Raw genomic sequence first — 26512 nt, 5'->3', positions numbered from 1 at the left:
TAATTCCTAGATGTTTAATTTTTTTTTTTTTTTAAGTTACAGTAATCAAATATTCAGATAAGTTAAGAGCTATGATGCTATGCGATTGCCAGGTCAAGGTTAAGTGCAGTTTTAGTAAAAACAAAACCCTTCTTTCTCTAAATCAAATTTGCTTAGTACATAAGGGAACAGGTGTCAGAAATGGGGTGTTTTTTTTCATCCCAGACCTACACACTGCTCCTGAATTTAAAAGCCAAACTGACCTCTTGCCTATTTATACATCATGACAGGTGGTAAAAGAAGATATTCTTACAGAATCGTTTTTCAGATTTTGTTCTCTTCAATCACTTCCTCAAAGTCCACCCCCCCCCACCCCCCCCCCCGTGTTTTTCCTTTTTGGTCCAAATCCTCCAACCAAGAGAGAGAGAGAGAGAGAGAACGGTCCCAAGGCTTAAAATTGTAATTTATCAGCATGAAGCTCATGTGTGTTTGCACAACCACCAGTGCAATCAGTGGGCTAATGCGGCCTACAAACTGTTCCAAAATAAAACTAAGCTGTAAAAACTCCAATATCCCATGCTGTATCTATTAAGTCTCATTTCCTTTGTTTGGTTTACTCTAGCTAAGCAAATGAAGTCATAATACTAGACTGATTAGCTGCTTTAAAGGTAAGACCTGCCTTAGCTTTGCTGTGTATTTGTAAAACTACAGTTTCACACCCCACTTCTGCAAATGATTATGCATACGTTTAGCCTCATGCGCTAATAGTCCTACTGAGTTTAACAGCTCATTTGTTGAAAACTATGCACACACAGACTTGGCCTTCGAATACAAATGGAGCTTTTTCAGACTATATCTTTTCAGGATAAGAAGTAACAAACAGGCCATAGTGACAAATGCAGTTGCGTCGACATAAACGGGAATTTTCATTTCATCTACACGCACCCTAAGTCTTTATTTGCATTTGTACAGCATCTGCTACAACAGAACTTTAGTCAGGATAGTCACCTCTCCTCATCGAAGGACATACAAATAATTAACACAGTAATCATCTATCATGGTTATCTAGTATACAGAATATGTAGCAGGGCACTGGGATGTGCCTGATCCTTTAGGAGAGCAAGCAGCCTGAGAGGCTGCTTTTAGGGGGCAGGGGGGAGCTAATGAGGGCCTCACCTGGCTGGAAGAGGGCTCAGGCTGGAGCTATATGAGCCCAGAGTCTGCACCAGTCTGTTCGTTTCTCCCCAGCTACTGCACAGTGCAGAACTCCTGGCTCCAGGGTCCCTGAAGGGAACTGGATTTTGGCTGAACAACTCTACAGGTCTGGAAACAGAGGCAAGTTCCTTGGACTGAGGAAGACTGGGTTTACAGGCAAGTGGTCTTTTATGTTACACCTCTAAAGACTGAGGTGTCTGCCAGACGGCGGTGATGTTTCTTATTGATTTATGTTTAGCCTTGAACCCTGGGGGTACAGACTCAAGGCTTGCTTAGAGAGCCAGTATCCCAGGAGCCCTCACGCTGAGGGTGGGACCCAGGGAGGGGTCCCAGAACTGAAAAAAGGCCGAGACCCAGATCACGAGGTCCAAGAGGCCCAGAGCCACCTGTGTCCAGGGCTGGGCGGGGGAGGGGTCTGAGAGCTCAAGGGGCCAGAGTGTATAAGGAGGAAAATCAAAGGGAGAACATCTCTGAGGCTTAGGGCGTGGAGTAGGGGAGGAAAAGGAACCACACAGTTTGCCCTTAAGGCTAGGTCCCTGTAGGGCACCTGTAGTCAGGCCGAGAGGAACCTACCAAGGTTGGATGTCTGGACAGAGGCCAATGGGGCCTCAGACCCAGTGGAAATTTACTGGATTCGGGCTCGCTCTAAGGCCTGCTGGCAGCCTCCTTGAATCAACCTGTACTATTAAGAGCGAGGCACGGCTGGTGAACCATGAAGAGAGAGTGACATTAGAGCTGGAGCCAGGCAGGAGCAGCAAGGCCGCCAGGGGTGTCATGGCAGCCCCTGTGGCTGTGAGCCTGTCACAGAGTACTTCTATTTTTTCCTTTGAAAGGAAAATATAAATTAGTGATAAAATTATGATCACATAATCTGTGATTCCATGACTTGTTTGTTTAAAATTGGTTTAATGGACCACCGATAGTACAGTGCAGCCCCAACAGTTTTACACGGCAGGCCAGACTGTCAGTGGCCAGTACATTCATGGGCTGGATCCAGGTGTTCCTGCTCTGGCACGTGGGTGGGCACCATCTGGCCAGGTGGGGGACAAACTGGCTTCAACACAGCCCTGATGGGGAAAGGAGCTTGACCCATCCTTGTGAAGAGGGAAAGAAGGCTAGCCAGGTGACCCTGTAGGGAGGGAAAGAGTGCATGGCCTGGCCCAACCCGGCCCTGCAGGAAAGGAAGGGGACACGGTCCAACCCTGATCCCAAAGTGGGGGAACGTGGCCCAGGCCCACGGGGGAAAGAGGCATAGCTTGGCTCAGACCAGCCATGCAGGTATTGGGGCTTGGGGATTTGGCAGGGGAAAGTGGGGGGGAGGCTGTGTTCATGGCCACCACTCGCTTGCTGCCAATTCCCCAGACCCATGGGGAGCCCCACAAGCCATGGGGCTGCATTTGGCCCCGGGGCTGGAAATTGAGCAACCCTTGTCTAGTAGATGCATAATACAGCAATTTATATTTGCTTACAGAGATAATTAATAAAACATAAATAAGAATGAAATGTTAGTTAAAATCTCAAAAGATTAAGAAATACCTGTCAGCATTTTCATTTTTACACTCAGCCTTGTATGGATAGCCATTTTAATAATATAACGTGAGGTGTCGTCTTCAAAAGATCCTGCCTGTTTGAAAATATGCACAAGTGGAGCAGCTGGAAATGCTTCACAACAAGTTGTAGCGCTGAAAGAAGAAGAAAAAACAGTTAATTTCTCAATTAGTGAATCAGTTCACATTTTGGACTCTAAAAATACCCACGGTTAGTTCTGTAGACAATACATTTAGAAATCCTTTCCAAGAGTTACAAAAGTTCCATGTCCAATACAAATCACCATTTCCAAAGATATTAACAGAGCCAACAAACAGTCTTCAAAGCAACCTTGAAAACAGCACAAGAAAAGCTGGAAAGTAGGGTTTGATGCTTTTCCACCACAAATCATACTAGCCTATCTTCAAAAAGGCCAAAAGGTTCCCAAACAGTTACGACTTTTATTCCCTACCAGCCTTTACTAGACCTGAACTAGCAGCTTAAAAGTCAAAACTTTTCATTCTATTTTTAAGCCGTCTTGTTTTTTGTTTTTAATCTATTTTTAATCTTTCTTGTTTCCCCAAGAAAAGCCATTTTAAGGATCCAATCCAATTGACACTGAGATGAATGGGAGTCTTTTCATTGACTTTGCTTTGGGCTTGATTCAGTACTCTGTATTCATAGTGGATGATTTCCTCTTTGGAACCCCACCCCCCACTCCACAAGGGAAATCACCTACCACTTATGATACCACGTACCAATGTAAAAGCAGAGACTCGCCAAAACAAAAGCAAAACACCCAACCTCCATCAATCAGTGTTAAAACAAAACAGAAACACATTTCTAAGTATGTGAATCAGGAAGAAGAGGGGCTTTTTCCAGCATTGAGGAAATCAGGACTGTTAGTCTTAACTTTACACAGAAGAGCAATTTTTAAAATCTCCCATACTAAATCCTAAGATTAATGTAAAAAGATGATACTATCTCACCAGAGGAAAGCGTTTAGACAGGTGAGAAACAGAATCTAGTATTCATGGAAGGGTAATTATTGGTTTGGCTAGACACTTTTGCTTCTATTTGCTCTAATATAATTTCCCAACCTTAAAATACATTGTACTTTCTCTTTGGGTGTGCATCATACAGTATTTCATGACAATACTTTACCCATTTAAAGGTAAAAATCCCAGTGATACAACATTCAGATTGGAAGACTTAAAATTATAGCAAAAACTGGAATAAATATCCCCCACCACAATTCTGCCTAGATAAGTCTTTTGGTTTCTATTTAACAAAAGAAGATTGACAAATATAATTCTTCCTACACGTTCAAGTTCACAGGAACACAATGATTCATATACACTACAGTACTAAAATAACTGCCTTACTGGACTCATTTTTGGCATCTAAACCTATTACTTATGTTCACCTGGAAATGTTAAAAGCCTTGGTGGGGTGATGTAGTTGGGGGTAGTCCTGCTTCAAGCAGGGCATTAGACTAGGTGACCTCCTGGGGTCCCTTCCAACCCTAGTTTTCAATAATTCTGTTTAGCTTTGAAGCACGGAAAGTTTCATTCAAGAAGTGAGACTTTCTAGTCAAGATTTTTCCCCTCCCCCCAAAATGCAGGAGCATGTGAAATCAGATTTTACTGTAAGTATTTTTAAAGCATAATTATAACTGCTATTGCTAAATGAATAGATCCTACTAGAAAGGTAAGCCAAGCAACTTCCTATGTCAGGGAGCAGATATGTAGTAAATTAACTGAGATCAAAGTGGTTCCGTAACTTCATCAAGCACTTTCTCCTTTCTTTTCCTATGTGCATGCATGACTATGCAAAGGGCGTGGGAAATAATGTTTCAGGCCTCACCTAGCCAGATATTGTGCCTATTTAATTAAAATTGGTTTTAAAAAGTTATCAACACAAGCTACACCAAGAAAACCACCTGTGAATTGGTGTGCACTAGCTTGAATTGACCAGATTGAGTAAACCAGAGGTAAACTGGTTCAATTTTTTGTGTAAGCAAAGCCAGAGGCATAACCAGGAACTTTAGTGCCCTGGGGAAGACGGCGCAGAGGGCTGGAGAGGGAAGTGAGGAGTGTCAAGCGCTGGAGAAACAAGGAGACAATTCCAGTCCTACTTAATGTCTTCACTGGAGCATTTCTGAAATCAGTCCCCATTAACAGGCATGAAAAATATATCCAGTTCTGTCTGGATCTATATATCTGTCCCCCGCACACCCTGCTCTGGGAATCGAGCGCTCAGATCCACCCGGTGCTCGCCTCACGCTCACTCACTCGATATGTGAGCCCATGCAGCCACATACATGCGTGTACATGTGTGTGTATGTACATGCATGCTCACGCATCTGCATGTGTAGGTGTATACACACAGTGCACCTGTAGCATATAGGGTACAGTGTGCGTGCATGTGCATACTGTGTGTGCAGTGTGCCGTGTGTGTGTGTGTGTGTATGTGTGCACGTGCAGGTGTGTGCAAACAGGCAGAAGTGTATGTGCACTGCCACACGCACTCTTTCCATGTATGTATACCGACATGCACACACGTGCACATACGTGTGCAAGTGTATATGTGGATCTCCACACCCCGGCCTCCCCCGTACAAACACCCGTGGGCAATCCCTCGCAGCCGAGGACGACCCTCTCTCACGAGGCCAGTCCCGGGTCCGGACTCTAGCGCAGCCGGGGCGCGTGTCTGCGCGGGGGGCGGGCGGCTCTGGAGTGCGCACCCGGACACAACGCCTGCTCCTGCCCCTCCGGCTCCCCCGCTCCGGCGCCTGTGCAGAGACCCGGCCTCCACCGGGCCGGGGCCGGCGCTGCCCCAGCGCTCGTGTCGGTGCCGCCGCAGGGTGTCGAAGCGGGCCTGACACGCTTCTTCCACCCTCCTCCTCCTCCTCCGCCTGCTGCTGCCGAGCGCGCGTGCGCGCGACACCCCCCCCCCCCCCCCCCCGCTCCTGCCGCGTGTCCCGGCTCCGGCCCGCGGGGCGACGGACGCAGTCCCGGCCCCACCGCCAGCGGGGCGGGGCTGGGCGTGGGCACGTGACTACCGCCTCCGCTCCTGCCGCCTAGCCTGCGCTGCACTGCGCACGCGCCAACCCCCTGCTCCTCCCCCGCCGTTGTGACGCACGAGCTCCCCATTGGCCGCGGCTGCTCGGACCCCTGCGTGCAACCGCGATGGCGCCCTTGCGTGGCGGGGGCGGCGGTGCGGGACGCTGCTCGGCTCCGTGTCGCTGCGGGCTGTGATGGGCGTTGCCCCCCCCTCCCCCACCCCGGCAGTGCGGGCGAGCGGCGGCCGGCAGGGCTTGTGCGGCGTTTGAGCCGGGCGGGGCGGGGCGGGGCGGGGCGGGGCGCGCAGAGACGGGCTCCTCACTCGGCGTGCTTGGTGCGGATGAAGGCTGGCCAGTAGGACTTGGGATTCTTGGCTATCAACTCCGTTCGTGTCTGCAAGGGGCGCTTTAAAAACCTCCAAGTCGGTGTCCTGTTTTGCACACTTGGCTTCTGCCATCGATGCTGGCATTTTACTTCCAAGCCAGTGGGTTTGGCACACTTGCTGTCAGGCTTTGTCACTTCCGTTTAGAGGAGTAGCAATAGTCCGGTTTTCTGACGGGTTCGAATAGATTTGAGATGTAAGTTTTGACTTCGTAGCTTTAAGCGTGCACACTTCTGAAACCCCTTCGTTTCCTTTCAGTGATTAAAACGCAGGGTCTCTGGATAAGCGTGGGGGGGCAGGAGTAGTTGTAGGACCAGGGTTGCCAGAGGGGTGCCCGTCCCCGTGCTGGGTAGGAGAGGACAGGGCACAGGGGATTGCAAAGCTGGCCCGCAGGCTCTACAAATATCCCATGTAGGTTTCTTTCATTTCAGCCTTGCCTCAGACTGCGGGGTGAGAGATCCTGTGTGTTAGACTATAGCAGGGCTTCGGTAGTCTTCCCCCGTGGCTGCTGCGGAGTACGAAGCTCTTGCAGCACAATGACACCGAGACACGGGCAGCAAGTCACAAAGAGACCTCTCTGACCTTGCAAAGACACGCATGCCCGAACAGTTCAGCGGGGGCCACTTTCCCGCGTTTTGTTTTGCCCCCTGTGAGGAGCAAAAGCACTGCTGTCTCTGGGATCCCGCTTGGTGGTTTATTCTGTCTATTCTGCACGAAAGGAGCCGTCACTGAATGTTTTCAGCTAAAATGTATTGTACTCTTACAAGCGTAATAAAATATGGACATACATGGCTGCGGAGACTGTTATTGTAGGTAAGTGGTTGTGATTTACTTGGATGTCACAAATAGCCTCTCAGGAAGGACGGCGGGGCCACAGCACAAGGTGGTGCGTTCTGTCCTGTCCAAGTGTTTCCCTTTGTACAAGTAGATGGTAAAAGGATTGTGACTTGAGCTGAGACGTAATCCATTCTGGTCCCCTGCTGCTCTGCCGCAGCGGTTCTCAGTTCGTGGGTTGTGTCTCAAAAGGGGGTCACAAGTACCTATGAAGGAGTCACGAACAAATTTAAGAAATGGATCAACAAACTTTTAAAGTGGATTGTCTTTTAATGGAGAAAAACGTGGGCAAAGGTGGTTTCTCCCTTGCAGGCTGGCAGAAGTCCAGGGATGCTGGGGGACTATGTGTTAATATGAATGTGGAGAGGGTCTGGGTCAGAAGTACAATAAACCAATTTAATCTAAATCAGTTCAGTCTAATACTACATCCATCCAGGCTTATCTTAAACCCGTTTCGGCAATCTTGAAAGTGGCTTATGCGCACCATCCTTCTGCTGTGTTCCAGATCTGAACCTGTTTCCAATCTCTTAGACCAGCTTATGTGTCATTTCTGCCGCAAGCCTAACAGCCGAGTCAAGAATTTAAATAGCTAACGACACTACTTGTTTAAAGAACATACCAAATGCATCCAGCAAATGTACTCGTGCAAAGCATGTGCACGTAACAATATACGTTTATATTTCATGTCTTTGAATGGACACGTTCCTTAGGGGACCTGTGCACATTTGATTTTTCAGCAATGAAGTTATTCAGAACTAAGATGGGAGCCAGGTTGCTCCCTCCAGTCTGTGCAAAGTGGAGGATGAATGCCCCGATCTCTCTGCCAGGGGCCACAGAAGGGTAAATCTAGTATTAAGTAACATCAGCATCAACCACTCTTCAGCCAACTGACTACCAAACAAGGAAGCTGCTCAGACCTAACCCACTTGTTTCTCAAAATCATTTCAATTTGTTGCAATTTACCTGCGGGGAACAGGCTAGAGAATCATCCTTCCTCCATGCACGAACTGCCCAGGAGCTCATCCACTGGGAAAAGACAGGGAGACACACACTACTCCTGCCATGCCTCGAGGGGAATTCCCTTTGGCTAAAAACAGACCCAGGACTCTTCCTCCCCCTCTTCGCTCCCTCAAGAGTCTTTCATTTGGGGATCCTAGAGGTCAAGTTCCCCACTCCCTACCATAAGTACCTGTGAACTGAGATAACAGGACTCCTGGGACAACTGTGACTAATCCATGCTAATTTTCATTCAAGCCTCATGTTTAAATGACTTCTCCCTCGCTCCCCTTTTGATAGGAGTTAAAGACCAGTGATAAAGCCCTTGTTTGCTTCCTGCCTTAGGTACTTACTAGTGCTCCTCTCTCACTGCACCTTTGAAGAGCCTGGAGCATTAGCTAACAGAAGAGGTTCTGCAGACTAAACGAAGTGTAGGATTTTGCATGCAGCATGTGTGGACGCACGCACGCACGCACGCACACACGCACACGCAAGCTTGCAAGGTTTTCCAGCATAGCTCCAGCAGAATGACACTGTCAAAAAGTGGGATGCAAGGAAGGGGGAGGAAATACAGAGCATTACACGGTCTGTGGGTTCCACAAGCTCAAAATGCATGATATTACTTTACTATAATTGAGCCGGTATTGCTCCAAGGACTAACTTAGGAAAAACAGGTGCAAAGGAAAGGGACCGATTCCTAAAGTGAACTGAAATTATTTCCTCCTCTGTAAGTTAACAAAAATAAAAGGACAGAAGAAATACCTTTCAACTGCGGTTTTGACTGTAGCATAACAAACTTCACAGGTGGCTGTGATGTTTTAGCCTAGAGAGAGTGAGGACTATTTTTACAAAGAATGATGTTATGTCTGAAATATAACTGCCTCATGATTGCTGCAGATATAGACTGCTCCTTGTGATGCCTACTGTAGCACTGCTATATGTCAAAATGGCGAAATATGCCCCCCAGATTTAATGAGAATATTTACATACTGTATTAGCAGGGGTGCAATACCTCAGCTTTGCATAATATTTCAGAAAGTTTTAACCTCTACAGACTAAAAGAAACAGACATAAGGACAGTTCTTAAAAAGCCACTCCTGTGCCCCTAGCTCTGGCACAAACTCTTCTAGTTTCTATGCGATGCTCTGTGCAAGCACGTAGATTGTAACGTTTGTGTCATTGCATACTCTACCCAGGGTCTCAGATGTTTGTGTATAACAAAGTACAGTCCTCAATCTGCATATCCCGCACAGACAGAACTTGAAGTAAACAGCCCATTTTTCAAAAGTACATAAAATATGGTACCGAGAGTTCTTTGCTTTAATGTCAAAAGCTACTTAAAGAGGAAAATTGCTCTTTACCAGACAAGCTTTCTTTTTGCAGAGATCACATCCCCTATTCTTTCCTTGGAAGAAATCTGGGCAGGGTGGCACACTGGAGACTAACTGGTTCAATGACACAGCAGCTTTCCTTCTTGGGATGCAACGAAGGCACTTACAGAAAGCAAGGGCTCTAAATAAAAGAGAATTTAAATATAAATGTTAGACTGAGGTACATTGAAAGGCTCAGTAGAGATAAACAAGGTGAACAGGGGCAGCAAACAGGGCAAAGGAGACAAGGGAAGAGGAGCCAGGCACCTGACCCTAACTCCTGGAAGCAAAGTGAGCTGGGGCTGCCTGTAGGTCTGAGCACGTGCTCTAAGGAGCTGGGAGTGCTGCAAGCTGGGGGACTGCTACCTGTGTCTGGCAAAAGTCTTAACAAGGCCCCGGAGGGGAGAAAAGGAGACTCTGCGTGACCAGGGGCAGCGAACGGGGCAGTTTGCAAACAGTTCATAAGTCAGTTTGCAGGTTTGAATGTGACGGTGATGGGTGTGCACGCTGCACAGTACAGTCTTTGTAACAAGACTAAGAGCGGTGTAACTGTAAAAGTGTGTTTTGGGCTGTCAGGCGAACCATAGCAGTCACAAGGCAGGCTGTCAGAGCAGTGCTTCCCAAACTTTTCCTCAGCACGATCCATTTATGGCCCCATTCCTCAGCATGACCCCTCACTCCCAACCCGTAGCCCCCCACCCCTGCCACCCCATCCCGCTGATGTTTCAAGCCCATTTGGGGTTGTGACCTACAGTTTGGGAACCACTGTGTTAGAGGTACAGTTATATAGATATTTATCTATTTATATATAGAAATAATATTTTTTTTTAAAGTTAGTTCACAGGTCAGTTTGCCCCCCGTTCTTTAAAGGGGAGCCTTTAATGTAACTTCTTTCTTTAATTGAGAGTACCTAATCTACATCTATTTAGTGTAAGTCGCTAAAACACAGCAATTAGACCAGTTCTTGTGCTCCTTGCTTAACTGGAGTCCAGAGTGAGAGGGAAGTTGGAGGCGGCGGCGTTTGCTAGGTAATTTATCTGGAAACTCTCTCTCACCTTCCTTCACCGTAAACTTGGAGAGAGGAAGCGGGTTAGCAGGGGAAAGGGGAAGCTTTTGGGACCAAGGAGCAGCACAGAGGCCAGTTTACAAGGGAGTTTGCTAGGAAAGGTCTGCCTGGAAAGAGGGGCGAGCAGAGAGAGGTAGCAGGTTAAGAAACCCAGCGACACGGCTGGAAGACATCAAAATCCCCGAGCCACTGCCACTGCCAGCTGTCTCTGGGCTCCCACCTGTGAGGTGTCCACCCAGGCAGGAGCGCTCACCATCTACCCCACGGGGTTTGCCGCTGGCAGGTTCCTTTCAGGGACAGCGAGATGGGGGAGCCTGTGATGTGAGCCGCGCGTTCAGGTGGTGCCCCTCAGGAAGCTGGCAAGAGAGCTACAGGAGGAGGTGGCAAGGCTCCAAAGCATCCTCCACCACGACAACTTCATCAGTTTGATGCTTGAGGATACTTCTACTGTGGGGAAACGACTGCCAAGGGCGGCACTAGAGAAGGACGAGGACTTGAACGCCAAGGAAGGTAGAAGCTGAAAGCTTGTGACCTCTTGCAGCAAGGAGAAATATTCACGCCCACCTGCAGCGGTTTGCCTGGAGAAGAGACATGAAGCCCCAGCAGCAGAGGAGGAGCATGTTCCATCGGTGGCAGAGGCCAGGCCAAGCCTTTCCAAGAGAGGGAGGGTCGAGACCGCTGCCACCAAGAGGAACTGAAGGGTGGGGGTGGCTGGAGACTCTCTCCTCTAGGGGAAGGAGGCATCCGTCTGCCAGCCTGACCTGTTGTCTCAGGAGCTCTGCTGCTTCCCTGGAGCCTGGACCTGAGAGGTCACGGAGGAGTTACCCACGCTCATCCAGCCCTCTGGCTATCTCCGTGCTGCTCAGCCATGTCGGCACCCGTGATATGGGTGCATAGTGAAATGTAGCCAGCAGGCAGGGCCTGAGACTCTTCCCTGAACCCTGTGGGCTGAGGTGCGACTGGAAGACACAGGCCTGTTCCTCCTCCAACACATATCTGCCCCGTCCTGTCCATGCCTGTGCAGTGGCCTGTCCCTTCTTTGTCACTGTTGGGCCCCAGGGCCAGAGAGCTGACCCACTGCAGAGGGAGGTCGAGGGAGGCCATGCTGTCCTCTGCCTGCTCCAGCCAGGCTGCTCTGCATACATGTTTGCCTGTGTCCATGTGGCAGGGCACTGCGTCTGCCTGTGACTTTAAGGGCCTGGAGCTGGCAGCTGCCAGGTGCCTAATGAGGGCAGCCATTTAGGCTTAGGGTTGCCCATATAAACAGGGCAGTTCTGCTGTGCCTGGCTGGAGAGCTGCTGCTATCATCTGGAGGAAAGGGAGGAGCTGCAGGGGATGGCTAGGAGGCTCCTGGTCTTGAGCACGACCTAGAACTGCACCCTGCCAGGAGCGGGTGGCCTGGTGGGGCTCCCAGTGGTGCAGGAGCCCCCAGGAAATGCCAGGCAAGTTACCACCCCGGTGAAAGGCGGGTCAGGGCGCCTTAACCCCTAGCCCCCACCACTGGGTAGGTAACCCCTTTGTTTGTAGGGCCCAGATGGCAGACCCAGGGGAGAGAGCAGGACTAGAGACTCTGACCTGATCAAGAGAGTACCCTCAACTGGCCCATGCTGGTGCCAGGACCAGGACAGTCAAAAGGGCCAGGGGCCCACCGTGAGGGACGCCCAGGAGCTGAGGGCCTGGGATCCCGACTGGCCTGGAGGTGGGCCAGGGCTGGTAGCCAAGGGTCCTGGGGGGACCACACCCAAGGGGGAAAATAGTTTCAGGGAGCTAGATAGCTGAATGAAGGTGAGGTAGGCTGCCTGAATGGAGGGATCTTGGAGGGGTCCTGATAGAAGGATTGTGGGGCCGGTGATGATAAGAACACCGAGATGCCATCTGCGAGGCTTGGGCTGTGGTGTAGGGGAGGAAAGGAGCCGCAGATAGTGGACCCTGGCACCAGGGCAGAAAATGGACAGCCTCCCACTTATTAGCATCTCTATTAATTAACATCAAGGCATGGTGGGCGAGAACGCGGGCAGTTGGCCCAAGAACAGGTGGGCAGGCCGCAGGGAAAGTGGCCCTGAGGAGGCCCCCTGTTACAATCCACCTTTATGGTCTGGTGCGGCTGAAGTTGCATTGACACTGTTCACGACTTTGTTCCAGTTTCACTTCCCTCTGGTCTTGCACTCTTCCCCAGCCCAGTTCAGAGTGATTGGACTGGACAGGCCACTTGTTGCCTCGGTGGGATAAGTTGCAGTCCTTCCTTGCTGCCTCTCCCCTGAGATGAGCGCTGAGAGCATGGAGGTGCGGTGGTTGCAGTCCTCGTTCGCTCCATACATGCACCTGTACTATGACAGCCAGGATCAGCCTGTAGAGTGGATGCAGGGTAGCCCGTGGTCTGTCGAGGGCTGGAGCACGCTGGGGCAGGACCACGGGGCTGGGGCTGAAGTTTGACAGAATTTTTTACACTTAATTTCATTAAGATGTCATATGTAATGGTGGCGGTGGAGGGATGCTGTAGCTGTGGTCCAGGGGCATAGGGAGAAGAAAGAATGTTTTTGGTTGATAACTTTCCTGGTTATATTGATCTTTATGCAATTTTGAATCTATTGGATATATTTGGATATTTGTCTGTATGTTGGATATATTGATTTTGATGTGATTTTTCAGACATTGATTTGTCTCTCGCATAACAATACAAAGCAGGGGCTTGGACTAGATGAGACCTTCTGAGGTGCCTTCCAGCCCTACTTTTTATGATTACAGGAGCCCATGTAATTCTATTTCCATTAAATCCCTAGTAATAATTATTGCCCTTACTGTGTGGTCACAACTAGAATGACATGGGGACAGCAAAGACACGGGGTCCATGCAGCACTGTTCATCTCGGGTCCTCTGGTTGCTGCAGCTGCTGAGATCAGTGCATGGTTCGCAGGGAGCACGAAGGGCCCTCACCAGTGCATTGGGCTGGAGGCTCAGAGGAGAGCCCTGGGCTCTGAGTGCCCCGACTCGCTCTGTGCAGGTCCAGAGCACTGGGAGGGGAGGGGAGGGGAGGAGAGGAGATACAAACCTGGATGCAGGACCAGGCTCCCAGGGAGACAGGACAAGGGGCTTCCCATCAGGCCTGTGCTGTGAAAGCTTCACCCCTTGGCAGGGCTCCCAGACTTGCCCCCTCGCTCCCACAACAGAGCAGTGGCTCCCCAGACATGGCACAGTGCGAGGGGCTCTGGGGCTGTTCCTATTTATGGTGTGATTAACATGTACACGAACATGTGTCAGCAGCCTTAATCCCTGGCCACTGAAACTGGTATGTCTGATGAATATTCAAAAATATGTATTACCTAGTTTGATTGTTTCAGGCAATATTTATCTTTTGACTTCATAAATTCGGATTTATGGATGACTTGACAGAGGACCAGAATGGATTACGTCTCAGCTCAAGTCACAATCCTTTTACCATCTACTTGTACAAAGGGAAACACTTGGACAGGACAGAACGCACCACCTTGTGCTGTGGCCCCGCCGTCCTTCCTGAGAGGCTATTTGTGACATCCAAGTAAATCACAACCACTTACCTACAATAACAGTCTCCGCAGCCATGTATGTCCATATTTTATTACGCTTGTAAGAGTACAATACATTTTAGCTGAAAACATTCAGTGACGGCTCCTTTCGTGCAGAATAGACAGAATAAACCACCAAGCGGGATCCCAGAGACAGCAGTGCTTTTGCTCCTCACAGGGGGCAAAACAAAACGCGGGAAAGTGGCCCCCGCTGAACTGTTCGGGCATGCGTGTCTTTGCAAGGTCAGAGAGGTCTCTTTGTGACTTGCTGCCCGTGTCTCGGTGTCATTGTGCTGCAAGAGCTTCGTACTCCGCAGCAGCCACGGGGGAAGACTACCGAAGCCCTGCTATAGTCTAACACACAGGATCTCTCACCCCGCAGTCTGAGGCAAGGCTGAAATGAAAGAAACCTACATGGGATATTTGTAGAGCCTGCGGGCCAGCTTTGCAATCCCCTGTGCCCTGTCCTCTCCTACCCAGCACGGGGACGGGCACCCCTCTGGCAACCCTGGTCCTACAACTACTCCTGCCCCCCCACGCTTATCCAGAGACCCTGCGTTTTAATCACTGAAAGGAAACGAAGGGGTTTCAGAAGTGTGCACGCTTAAAGCTACGAAGTCAAAACTTACATCTCAAATCTATTCGAACCCGTCAGAAAACCGGACTATTGCTACTCCTCTAAACGGAAGTGACAAAGCCTGACAGCAAGTGTGCCAAACCCACTGGCTTGGAAGTAAAATGCCAGCATCGATGGCAGAAGCCAAGTGTGCAAAACAGGACACCGACTTGGAGGTTTTTAAAGCGCCCCTTGCAGACACGAACGGAGTTGATAGCCAAGAATCCCAAGTCCTACTGGCCAGCCTTCATCCGCACCAAGCACGCCGAGTGAGGAGCCCGTCTCTGCGCGCCCCGCCCCGCCCCGCCCGGCTCAAACGCCGCACAAGCCCTGCCGGCCGCCGCTCGCCCGCACTGCCGGGGTGGGGGAGGGGGGGGCAACGCCCATCACAGCCCGCAGCGACACGGAGCCGAGCAGCGTCCCGCACCGCCGCCCCCGCCACTCAAGGGCGCCATCGCGGTTGCACGCAGGGGTCCGAGCAGCCGCGGCCAATGGGGAGCTCGTGCGTCACAACGGCGGGGGAGGAGCAGGGGGTTGGCGCGTGCGCAGTGCAGCGCAGGCTAGGCGGCAGGAGCGGAGGCGGTAGTCACGTGCCCACGCCCAGCCCCGCCCCGCTGGCGGTGGGGCCGGGACTGCGTCCGTCGCCCCGCGGGCCGGAGCCGGGACACGCGGCAGGGCGGGGGGGGGGGGGGGGGGTGTCGCGCGCACGCGCGCTCGGCAGCAGCAGGCGGAGGAGGAGGAGGAGGAGGAGGGTGGAAGAAGCGTGTCAGGCCCGCTTCGACACCCTGCGGCGGCACCGACACGAGCGCTGGGGCAGCGCCGGCCCCGGCCCGGTGGAGGCCGGGTCTCTGCACAGGCGCCGGAGCGGGGGAGCCGGAGGGGCAGGAGCAGGCGTTGTGTCCGGGTGCGCACTCCAGAGCCGCCCGCCCCCCGCGCAGACACGCGCCCCGGCTGCGCTAGAGTCCGCACCCGGGACTGGCCTCGTGAGAGAGGGTCGTCCTCGGCTGCGAGGGATTGCCCACGGGTGTTTGTACGGGGGAGGCCGGGGTGTGGAGATCCACATATACACTTGCACACGTATGTGCACGTGTGTGCATGTCGGTATACATACATGGAAAGAGTGCGTGTGGCAGTGCACATACACTTCTGCCTGTTTGCACACACCTGCACGTGCACACATACACACACACACACACACACGGCACACTGCACACACAGTATGCACATGCACGCACACTGTACCCTATATGCTACAGGTGCACTGTGTGTATACACCTACACATGCAGATGCGTGAGCATGCATGTACATACACACACATGTACACGCATGTATGTGGCTGCATGGGCTCACATATCGAGTGAGTGAGCGTGAGGCGAGCACCGGGTGGATCTGAGCGCTCGATTCCCAGAGCAGGGTGTGCGGGGGACAGATATATAGATCCAGACAGAACTGGATATATTTTTCATGCCTGTTAATGGGGACTGATTTCAGAAATGCTCCAGTGAAGACATTAAGTAGGACTGGAATTGTCTCCTTGTTTCTCCAGCGCTTGACACTCCTCACTTCCCTCTCCAGCGCTCTGCGCCGTCTTCCCCAGGGCACTAAAGTTCCTGGTTATGCCTCTGGCTTTGCTTACACAAAAAATTGAACCAGTTTACCTCTGGTTTACTCAATCTGGTCAATTCAAGCTAGTGCACACCAATTCACAGGTGGTTTTCTTGGTGTAGCTTGTGTTGATAACTTTTTAAAACCAATTTTAATTAAATAGGCACAATATCTGGCTAGGTGAGGCCTGAAACATTATTTCCCACGCCCTTTGCATAGTCATGCATGCACATAGGAAAAGAAAGGAGAAAGTGCTTGATGAAGTTACGGAACCACTTTGATCTCAGTTAATTTACTACATATCTGCTCCCTGACATAGGAAGTTGCTTGGCTTACCTTTCTAGTAGGATCTATTCATTTAGCAATAGCAGTTATAATTATGCTTTAAAAATACTTACAGTAAAATCTGATTTCACATGCTCCTGCATTTTGGGGGGAGGGGAAAAATCTTGACTAGAAAGTCTCACTTCTTGAATGAAACTTTCCGTGCTTCAAAGCTAAACAGAATTATTGAAAACTAGGGTTGGAAGGGACCCCAGGAGGTCACCTAGTCTAATGCCCTGCTTGAAGCAGGACTACCCCCAACTACATCACCCCACCAAGGCTTTTAACATTTCCAGGTGAACATAAGTAATAGGTTTAGATGCCAAAAATGAGTCCAGTAAGGCAGTTATTTTAGTACTGTAGTGTATATGAATCATTGTGTTCCTGTGAACTTGAACGTGTAGGAAGAATTATATTTGTCAATCTTCTTTTGTTAAATAGAAACCAAAAGACTTATCTAGGCAGAATTGTGGTGGGGGATATTTATTCCAGTTTTTGCTATAATTTTAAGTCTTCCAATCTGAATGTTGTATCACTGGGATTTTTACCTTTAAATGGGTAAAGTATTGTCATGAAATACTGTATGATGCACACCCAAAGAGAAAGTACAATGTATTTTAAGGTTGGGAAATTATATTAGAGCAAATAGAAGCAAAAGTGTCTAGCCAAACCAATAATTACCCTTCCATGAATACTAGATTCTGTTTCTCACCTGTCTAAACGCTTTCCTCTGGTGAGATAGTATCATCTTTTTACATTAATCTTAGGATTTAGTATGGGAGATTTTAAAAATTGCTCTTCTGTGTAAAGTTAAGACTAACAGTCCTGATTTCCTCAATGCTGGAAAAAGCCCCTCTTCTTCCTGATTCACATACTTAGAAATGTGTTTCTGTTTTGTTTTAACACTGATTGATGGAGGTTGGGTGTTTTGCTTTTGTTTTGGCGAGTCTCTGCTTTTACATTGGTACGTGGTATCATAAGTGGTAGGTGATTTCCCTTGTGGAGTGGGGGGTGGGGTTCCAAAGAGGAAATCATCCACTATGAATACAGAGTACTGAATCAAGCCCAAAGCAAAGTCAATGAAAAGACTCCCATTCATCTCAGTGTCAATTGGATTGGATCCTTAAAATGGCTTTTCTTGGGGAAACAAGAAAGATTAAAAATAGATTAAAAACAAAAAACAAGACGGCTTAAAAATAGAATGAAAAGTTTTGACTTTTAAGCTGCTAGTTCAGGTCTAGTAAAGGCTGGTAGGGAATAAAAGTCGTAACTGTTTGGGAACCTTTTGGCCTTTTTGAAGATAGGCTAGTATGATTTGTGGTGGAAAAGCATCAAACCCTACTTTCCAGCTTTTCTTGTGCTGTTTTCAAGGTTGCTTTGAAGACTGTTTGTTGGCTCTGTTAATATCTTTGGAAATGGTGATTTGTATTGGACATGGAACTTTTGTAACTCTTGGAAAGGATTTCTAAATGTATTGTCTACAGAACTAACCGTGGGTATTTTTAGAGTCCAAAATGTGAACTGATTCACTAATTGAGAAATTAACTGTTTTTTCTTCTTCTTTCAGCGCTACAACTTGTTGTGAAGCATTTCCAGCTGCTCCACTTGTGCATATTTTCAAACAGGCAGGATCTTTTGAAGACGACACCTCACGTTATATTATTAAAATGGCTATCCATACAAGGCTGAGTGTAAAAATGAAAATGCTGACAGGTATTTCTTAATCTTTTGAGATTTTAACTAACATTTCATTCTTATTTATGTTTTATTAATTATCTCTGTAAGCAAATATAAATTGCTGTATTATGCATCTACTAGACAAGGGTTGCTCAATTTCCAGCCCCGGGGCCAAATGCAGCCCCATGGCTTGTGGGGCTCCCCATGGGTCTGGGGAATTGGCAGCAAGCGAGTGGTGGCCATGAACACAGCCTCCCCCCCACTTTCCCCTGCCAAATCCCCAAGCCCCAATACCTGCATGGCTGGTCTGAGCCAAGCTATGCCTCTTTCCCCCGTGGGCCTGGGCCACGTTCCCCCACTTTGGGATCAGGGTTGGACCGTGTCCCCTTCCTTTCCTGCAGGGCCGGGTTGGGCCAGGCCATGCACTCTTTCCCTCCCTACAGGGTCACCTGGCTAGCCTTCTTTCCCTCTTCACAAGGATGGGTCAAGCTCCTTTCCCCATCAGGGCTGTGTTGAAGCCAGTTTGTCCCCCACCTGGCCAGATGGTGCCCACCCACGTGCCAGAGCAGGAACACCTGGATCCAGCCCATGAATGTACTGGCCACTGACAGTCTGGCCTGCCGTGTAAAACTGTTGGGGCTGCACTGTACTATCGGTGGTCCATTAAACCAATTTTAAACAAACAAGTCATGGAATCACAGATTATGTGATCATAATTTTATCACTAATTTATATTTTCCTTTCAAAGGAAAAAATAGAAGTACTCTGTGACAGGCTCACAGCCACAGGGGCTGCCATGACACCCCTGGCGGCCTTGCTGCTCCTGCCTGGCTCCAGCTCTAATGTCACTCTCTCTTCATGGTTCACCAGCCGTGCCTCGCTCTTAATAGTACAGGTTGATTCAAGGAGGCTGCCAGCAGGCCTTAGAGCGAGCCCGAATCCAGTAAATTTCCACTGGGTCTGAGGCCCCATTGGCCTCTGTCCAGACATCCAACCTTGGTAGGTTCCTCTCGGCCTGACTACAGGTGCCCTACAGGGACCTAGCCTTAAGGGCAAACTGTGTGGTTCCTTTTCCTCCCCTACTCCACGCCCTAAGCCTCAGAGATGTTCTCCCTTTGATTTTCCTCCTTATACACTCTGGCCCCTTGAGCTCTCAGACCCCTCCCCCGCCCAGCCCTGGACACAGGTGGCTCTGGGCCTCTTGGACCTCGTGATCTGGGTCTCGGCCTTTTTTCAGTTCTGGGACCCCTCCCTGGGTCCCACCCTCAGCGTGAGGGCTCCTGGGATACTGGCTCTCTAAGCAAGCCTTGAGTCTGTACCCCCAGGGTTCAAGGCTAAACATAAATCAATAAGAAACATCACCGCCGTCTGGCAGACACCTCAGTCTTTAGAGGTGTAACATAAAGACCACTTGCCTGTAAACCCAGTCTTCCTCAGTCCAAGGAACTTGCCTCTGTTTCCAGACCTGTAGAGTTGTTCAGCCAAAATCCAGTTCCCTTCAGGGACCCTGGAGCCAGGAGTTCTGCACTGTGCAGTAGCTGGGGAGAAACGAACAGACTGGTGCAGACTCTGGGCTCATATAGCTCCAGCCTGAGCCCTCTTCCAGCCAGGTGAGGCCCTCATTAGCTCCCCCCTGCCCCCTAAAAGCAGCCTCTCAGGCTGCTTGCTCTCCTAAAGGATCAGGCACATCCCAGTGCCCTGCTACATATTCTGTATACTAGATAACCATGATAGATGATTACTGTGTTAATTATTTGTATGTCCTTCGATGAGGAGAGGTGACTATCCTGACTAAAGTTCTGTTGTAGCAGATGCTGTACAAATGCAAATAAAGACTTAGGGTGCGTGTAGATGAAATGAAAATTCCCGTTTATGTCGACGCAACTGCATTTGTCACTATGGCCTGTTTGTTACTTCTTATCCTGAAAAGATATAGTCTGAAAAAGCTCCATTTGTATTCGAAGGCCAAGTCTGTGTGTGCATAGTTTTCAACAAATGAGCTGTTAAACTCAGTAGGACTATTAGCGCATGAGGCTAAATGTATGCATAATCATTTGCAGAAGTGGGGTGTGAAACTGTAGTTTTACAAATACACAGCAAAGCTAAGGCAGGTCTTACCTTTAAAGCAGCTAATCAGTCTAGTATTATGACTTCATTTGCTTAGCTAGAGTAAACCAAACAAAGGAAATGAGACTTAATAGATACAGCATGGGATATTGGAGTTTTTACAGCTTAGTTTTATTTTGGAACAGTTTGTAGGCCGCATTAGCCCACTGATTGCACTGGTGGTTGTGCAAACACACATGAGCTTCATGCTGATAAATTACAATTTTAAGCCTTGGGACCGTTCTCTCTCTCTCTCTCTCTCTCTCTTGGTTGGAGGATTTGGACCAAAAAGGAAAAACACGGGGGGGGGGGGGGGGGGGGGGTGGACTTTGAGGAAGTGATTGAAGAGAACAAAATCTGAAAAACGATTCTGTAAGAATATCTTCTTTTACCACCTGTCATGATGTATAAATAGGCAAGAGGTCAGTTTGGCTTTTAAATTCAGGAGCAGTGTGTAGGTCTGGGATGAAAAAAAACACCCCATTTCTTCCACCTGTTCCCTTATGTACTAAGCAAATTTGATTTAGAGAAAGAAGGGTTTTGTTTTTACTAAAACTGCACTTAACCTTGACCTGGCAATCGCATAGCATCATAGCTCTTAACTTATTTGAATATTTGATTCCTGTAACTTAAAAAAAAATTAAACATCTAGGAATTAAGAACTGTAAAGTAATAGGTAGTGTGTTATTTTATCATCTCAGGTTCAAGCAGGACAGTTTCAGGAATGTATGACTTGAGAGAGGCAGCCAGACAGACAATCCAAATGCTTCAGTTGGCAGGATGAAGTGATATGCTAATGTAAGAGAAAAGGTGGGTGTACAATGGCAAGGAAATAAATACCCGTTAAAGAGGTGGGAGGTCTAGGACAGCGGTTCTCAACTTTTTTTGTACCGGGACCTATTTATGAAGATCAGTGGCCAGTGCTGACCTGCTTTCCCCCAGCCCTGCTAAAGGGAGCCCCCAGCTGCCCCTGTGCCATCCGGGCCAAAGTCCCGCAGTTCATGCGGATTTCAGCGGAGAGAGTCCGCTGTGGCAGCCCCCCCTGCCCTGGTCTGGGGCTGCCATGCCTCACCAGGCAGCCTGGTCGCGGTCCTTCCAGCCCGTCCCCCAGCAGCGTCTCCCAGTTGCTGTGCCCGTACAAGTATGAGCACCAGCTCAAGTGCCACCAGCCCAGCTATGCAGCTCCCCCGATGCCTCCCTCTCTTGCTGAAGGGGCAGGCGCCTACCCCTCCCGTCCCCCCTGCCCTGATGCAGCCTCGGCGCCCGGCTATCTTCCCCCATATCTGGCAGGTACCCATCCCCCCTGCCCCCCACACACACACACACACACACACAGATTGAGAGAGAGAGAGTCCCCAAGTCCCGGACCTCCAACCCCCACTGATCATACACTTAACTGCATCCAGCTATTGGTGCTTCTCCCAGGACCCTGCCTGGGTGCATGCAGGCCATGTGGATGTGTGTGCAGAGACACGTGTGCCTGCTACCTCCAGTCACCCAAAGCAGTGACTTGCAGGCAGGCTGGAATGAAGGTTATGTGTATGGGGAATGACAAGCTAGATGTGTGTGGAATTAAGGGCTAGCTCGGAAGAAGATGACGTTGGGAGAGATCGGGGGTGGAGGGGAAGAGGTGGATTCTTTGCTAGTGAGCTTTCCTGGGAGTCAGGCAGCGTGGGATAGCTAGAATCTTCCTGCTAGCCCTGCTGTAAGTGTTCGGATTCAATGCTTGCAAGCATAATATTGTTATAGCGTTTTGATGATAGCGTTAGAGCACGGGTGCTCAACCTCTGGTCCTTGAGCCAATTGCAGCCTGTGGAGCTATGATACCTGCGTACTGCTTGCATATGGATTGGGCACTGTCCATCCGTCTCACCAGACAAAAAGGTTGAGCACTCTTTGTTAAGAGTGGTGTTTTAGCTGTGATGATCCAGGAAGTATGCAAAAGGCAAGGATTTTTTGGGTGTGGTGACTTTTACTGGACCAACTGCATGGTTGGAATTAAATTACTCTTCAATGTCTTCATCAGCGACTTGGACGAGGGAGTGAAGTGTACTCTGTCCAAGTTTGCAGATAACACAAAACTGTGGGGAGGAGTGGACACGCCGGAGGGCAGGGAACAACTACAAGCAGACCTGGACAGGTTGGACAAATGGGCAGAAAACAACAGAATGCAGTTCAACAAGGGGAAATGCAAAGTGCTGCGCCTAGGGAGGAAAAATCTCCAGCATACCTACTGCCTGGGAAATGACCTGCTTGGTGGCACGGAAGCGGAAAGGGATCTCGGAGTCCTAGTAGACTCCAAGATGAACATGAGTCGGCAGTGTGACGGAGCCATCAGAAAAGCCAATGGCACTTTATCGTGCATCAGCAGATGCATGACGAATAGGTCCAAGGAGGTGATACTTCCCCTCTATCGGGCGCTGGTCAGACCGCAGTTGGAGTACTGCGTGCAATTCTGGGCGCCACACTTCAAGAGGGATGCGGATAACCTGGAGAGTCCAGAGATGGGCCACTCGTATGGTTAAGGGCTTGCGGACCAAGCCCTACGAGGAGAGACTAGAGAACCTGGACCTTTTCAGCCTCTGCAAGAGAAGGTTGAGAGGCGACCTTGTGGCTGCCTATAAGTTCACCACGGGGGCACAGAAGGGAATTGGTGAGGATTTATTCACCAAGGCGCCCCCAGGGGTTACAAGAAACAATGGCCACAAGGTAGCAGAGAGCAGATTTAGATTGGACATTAGGAAGAATTTCTTCACAGTTCGAGTGGCCAAGGTCTGGAACGGGCTCCCAAGGGAGGTGGTGCTCTCCCCTACCCTGGGGGTCTTCAAGAGGAGGTTAGATGGGCATCTAGCTGGGGTCATCTGAACCCAGCACGCTTTCCTGCCTATGCAGGGGGTTGGACTCGATCTATTGAGGTCCCTTCCGACCCGAACATCTATGAATCTATGAACTGTTGTTATTTTTGTTGCTGTGGTTGTGACGTTTGCTGGCAGGTCCTGAACTGACGAGTTCTGCGAAGCTTCGAGGCCCCCAAAAGTCAGTTTCTGAACTGGTGTTATCGCCGACAGCGCTGAGCATTTCACGGGCCCCGCTTACCGTGCTGGCAATGCTACGGTATTTGCAGCATACAGGGAGACTGACAGGCTCGCGTTCTGTTGAAGACTTCTGACTGTCAGTTTCAGCCGTGTATTTAACGTGCACTTTGTTGACACCGCCTTCCAGCAAGCGCAGGGTCCCTGTGTGGGGTCGGTCCCTTGCTCGAGTCGCGCGTGCTCCTGGAGGAAGTAGGGCCGGGCAGAGGAGAGGGCGGGCGGCCAGAGGCACGTCCCCTTGCCAGGGGAGGGTTCAAGTCAGGATGTCGTCATCACGTTGGGGCGTTGCGCTGCCTTCATTCAGATCCTCCGTGTCTCTGTCTCCGTCTCGTCTCTTCTCCTCACGCAGCCAGCCAGGAGGCGAGAGGCGGGGAAGCGTTGAGGGGGTAGGAATCTTTGGGATACACGAGCGAGGGAGACGCCAGTGCCGAGGGCGGTGTTGCGAGAGGGATTTCTCCCCAGGTTGCTGGGCCCAGAGGCTGCTCGTGACAGCCGAGAGACAAGGGGCCTTTTCCAAAGGGGAGCAGCAGCTCCGTCGGGACGGTGGGGTGTGAGCATGCTGAGAACGCCTCAAATGAGGCAAAGCAGAGGCTCCGCGCCCCAAACTGGAACGGAGCTGCCACCTTCAAGTTGTTCTCGGCTCGTGCCTGCACAACTGTTAAGCGTGTTCGCTCAGCGCTCGCTCTGTGCGATTAAGTGCATTTGCACGCAACAGGGATGTCCACTGACACAAATTGTGTGTCAGTGGACATCCCTGTTGCGTGCAAGTGCACTTAATCGCACAGTGTGTGCACAGAAACAGAGAAGCGCAATCACTTGCAACCCTGTTCTTGTTGTTAGCTGTAAGCTAGCTGAGAACAACTAAGACGAAGCAAAGGAGAGGCGCCGCAGCCGAAACTGGAAAGAAAAGTTTTGCTCTGTCTGTTTCAGTCGCCCGCAGCTCCTTCACAGGCAACGATTAAAGGTGTTCCTGTTCAAATACCGGTGGGTGGGCTCGCACTCAGTGATTAACGGGTGTTCAAGCACAACTGAAGCACCATCACACTCTCACAGGCAACAATTAAGGGTGTTCCTGTTCAAATACAACCGGGTGGGCTCACACTCAGTGATTAACGGGAGTTCAAGCACAACTGAAGCACAATCACACTCTCACAGGCAACAATTAAGGGTGTTCCTGTTCAAATACCAGTGGGTGGGCTCACACTCAGTGATTAACGGGTGTTCAAGCACAACTGCAGACATTCACACTCTCACAGGCAACAATTAAGGGTGTTCCTGTTCGAATACAACCGGGTGGGCTCACACTCAGTGATGAAGGGTGTTCAACCACAACTGAAGTACATTCACACTGATGCATGAATGTGACGAACATCCACTAAGCACGGTGGCACCGACCAGTGAAGCGCATTGCCCCTCAGGGATTAGAGCCTGTTCCCCCTCAGGGATCAGCAGCTGCCCTTTTGATCCCTGCCCCTTTGACAAGGGCTCCCAGTGTACCCGTGTCTGCTCAGGGGGTTGCTGCTGCTGGCAAGAGCAGGGCTGGAGGAACGCCCCGCGAAACAGGAGAGGGTTAAAGCGAGACGCTGTCGTCATCGCGCTCGCTCGGGCTTTGAGCAAATCATCTCTCATCTCATGGCCAGCGAGGAAGAGGCGAGAGGCAGGGCAGTGTTGAGAGGGCATGAATGGGGGGGCCTTTGGGCTATGGGGGGGGGTGGGAGGGGGGCGCTTCGGGCCTGTTGGGCACGAGATATTGCGGAAGGACTTTTCCGTGTGGGTTTGTGGCGCCAGAAGCTGCAGGTGACGCTTGTGAGCGGAGGGGCCTCCATGGCAGCTTGCGGTGTGTTTGGGGAGGCTGCCCGTGGGGGCCCCGAGGTTTCCACGGGGCTCAGGGTATCGCTTCTCGGCCTTTTGGCTAAGATCAAGTGTAGTATCTGGTCTCTTGGTGAGGCTCCTGCCGCGGCGGCGGCAGAAGTGAAGCAGTGGCAGCTGGGCCGAGCCTCCCAGCCCCAGGAGGAAAATGGAGATCAAGTAGCGACAGCAGTGGTGCTGCGAAGCAGATGAGAGCAGAGCAGCAGGCGACAGTGGAGCAGATCGAGAGAGGAGCCATGGAGCCTCAAACGGAGATGGTGTGGGAGAATGGCGAGCTGATCGAAAGGGAGCAGAGCATGTGGACGACCGTGGTGGCGGGACGGAAGCGGAAGCAGGACGAGAGCAGCTGGAAGGAGCGAGAGCTGGCGGCAGATGAGAAAGGGAATCACCGGGAGCAGGCGACGATAGGTGGAGGAGAGACATCGGAGGAGAAGAGGAGAGCGGCTGAGTCAGAGGATGAGCAGCAGGAGCCATGGTGGAGCAAGGAAGACCCCCAAAGGCAAGTGAAACTACGAGCAAAAGTTTTTCTACTGAAGGAGGGCTTTGAAGGAGCAACTCGGCTCACGAGGACTGAGTTTATGGAAAAAGTGTTGTTTAGAGACATTGGCTTAAACCCGCGGGATCTGAGTGTTGTGATCGCGCATGAAAATTATAAAGTGTGGGGGTTAACTTTTTGGAACAGGAAAGCTTATGAGAAGTTTTGGGAAAGGCAAGGGAAGCTAACGAAAGAAGGTAAATTAAAAGGGCTACGGTTCGAAACAGGAGAGAGAGAGAGAGAGCGAGTCCTCTTTTTGAGAATGTTTAATGATAAGTTGGAAAAAGAGGACGTGGAGAGATGGGTGGAGAGACAAGTACAGAGTGTGATGTGGGTGGAGAGAGTACTGGATAAGTATAAGATCTGGACAGGGTCCTGGAGAGCGAGAGTGAGACTAATGGAGGACCCCCATTTCGGAGGGGTAAAGCATATCGCTCCCAACTTTTACATAGGGCCCCACAGGGGCTATGTGAGTTATTTCGGGCAGCCACGGCTGTGTAGTAGATGTGGGAAAGGGGGGCACATTGCAGCGTTTTGCTCACTAACCAGGTGCTTTAAATGTGGGGAGATGGGACACAGGGCGAGTGAGTGCAAAAAACAAATAAAATGTATCACATGTGGGGAAGAGGGGCACACATATAGGGCGTGTCCCTACTCCTATGCGAATAGGGCGAAAAACCAGGAGGAAAGAAGGGAGGAGGAAAAAGAAGC

At 50.2% G+C, this 26512-nt stretch overlaps 2 protein-coding genes and 1 pseudogene across 8 annotated transcripts in view; 2 read left to right on the top strand and 1 right to left on the bottom strand.

Moving 5' to 3' along the window:
- LOC132244734 (uncharacterized) overlaps positions 1–15079 on the bottom strand; it is a 36414-nt gene extending 21335 nt beyond the window's left edge. For 3 of the 4 annotated variants that reach the window (XM_059717099.1, XM_059717100.1, XM_059717101.1), the window contains exons 1-2: positions 13989–15077; positions 2731–2876 (exon numbers count right to left, since the gene is read on the bottom strand). The gene's annotated coding sequence lies outside the window, so the exon portion shown is untranslated. Of the gene's footprint in view, positions 1–2730; positions 2877–13988 lie in introns of all 4 variants that reach the window. The other variant, XR_009456478.1, reaches the window with a different exon arrangement.
- Positions 5902–26512, top strand: part of LOC132244733 (uncharacterized) — a 42169-nt gene continuing 21558 nt past the window's right edge. Inside the window, exons 1-3 of one of the 4 annotated variants that reach the window (XR_009456476.1) lie at positions 5902–6981; positions 18090–18235; positions 21007–21115. The gene's annotated coding sequence lies outside the window, so the exon portion shown is untranslated. Of the gene's footprint in view, positions 6982–18089; positions 18236–18642; positions 20050–21006; positions 21116–26512 lie in introns of those variants that run through there. The other 3 variants (XR_009456477.1, XM_059717098.1, XM_059717096.1) reach the window with 3 other exon arrangements.
- On the top strand, positions 25290–25398 carry LOC132245256 (U2 spliceosomal RNA; annotated as a pseudogene).

Source organism: Alligator mississippiensis, chromosome 14 (assembly GCF_030867095.1).
Source record: "Alligator mississippiensis isolate rAllMis1 chromosome 14, rAllMis1, whole genome shotgun sequence".
NCBI classification, from domain to species: domain Eukaryota; kingdom Metazoa; phylum Chordata; order Crocodylia; family Alligatoridae; genus Alligator; species Alligator mississippiensis.
Note: the sequence above shows the minus strand (reverse complement) of the source record. Positions and strands in the feature narration are given on the sequence as shown.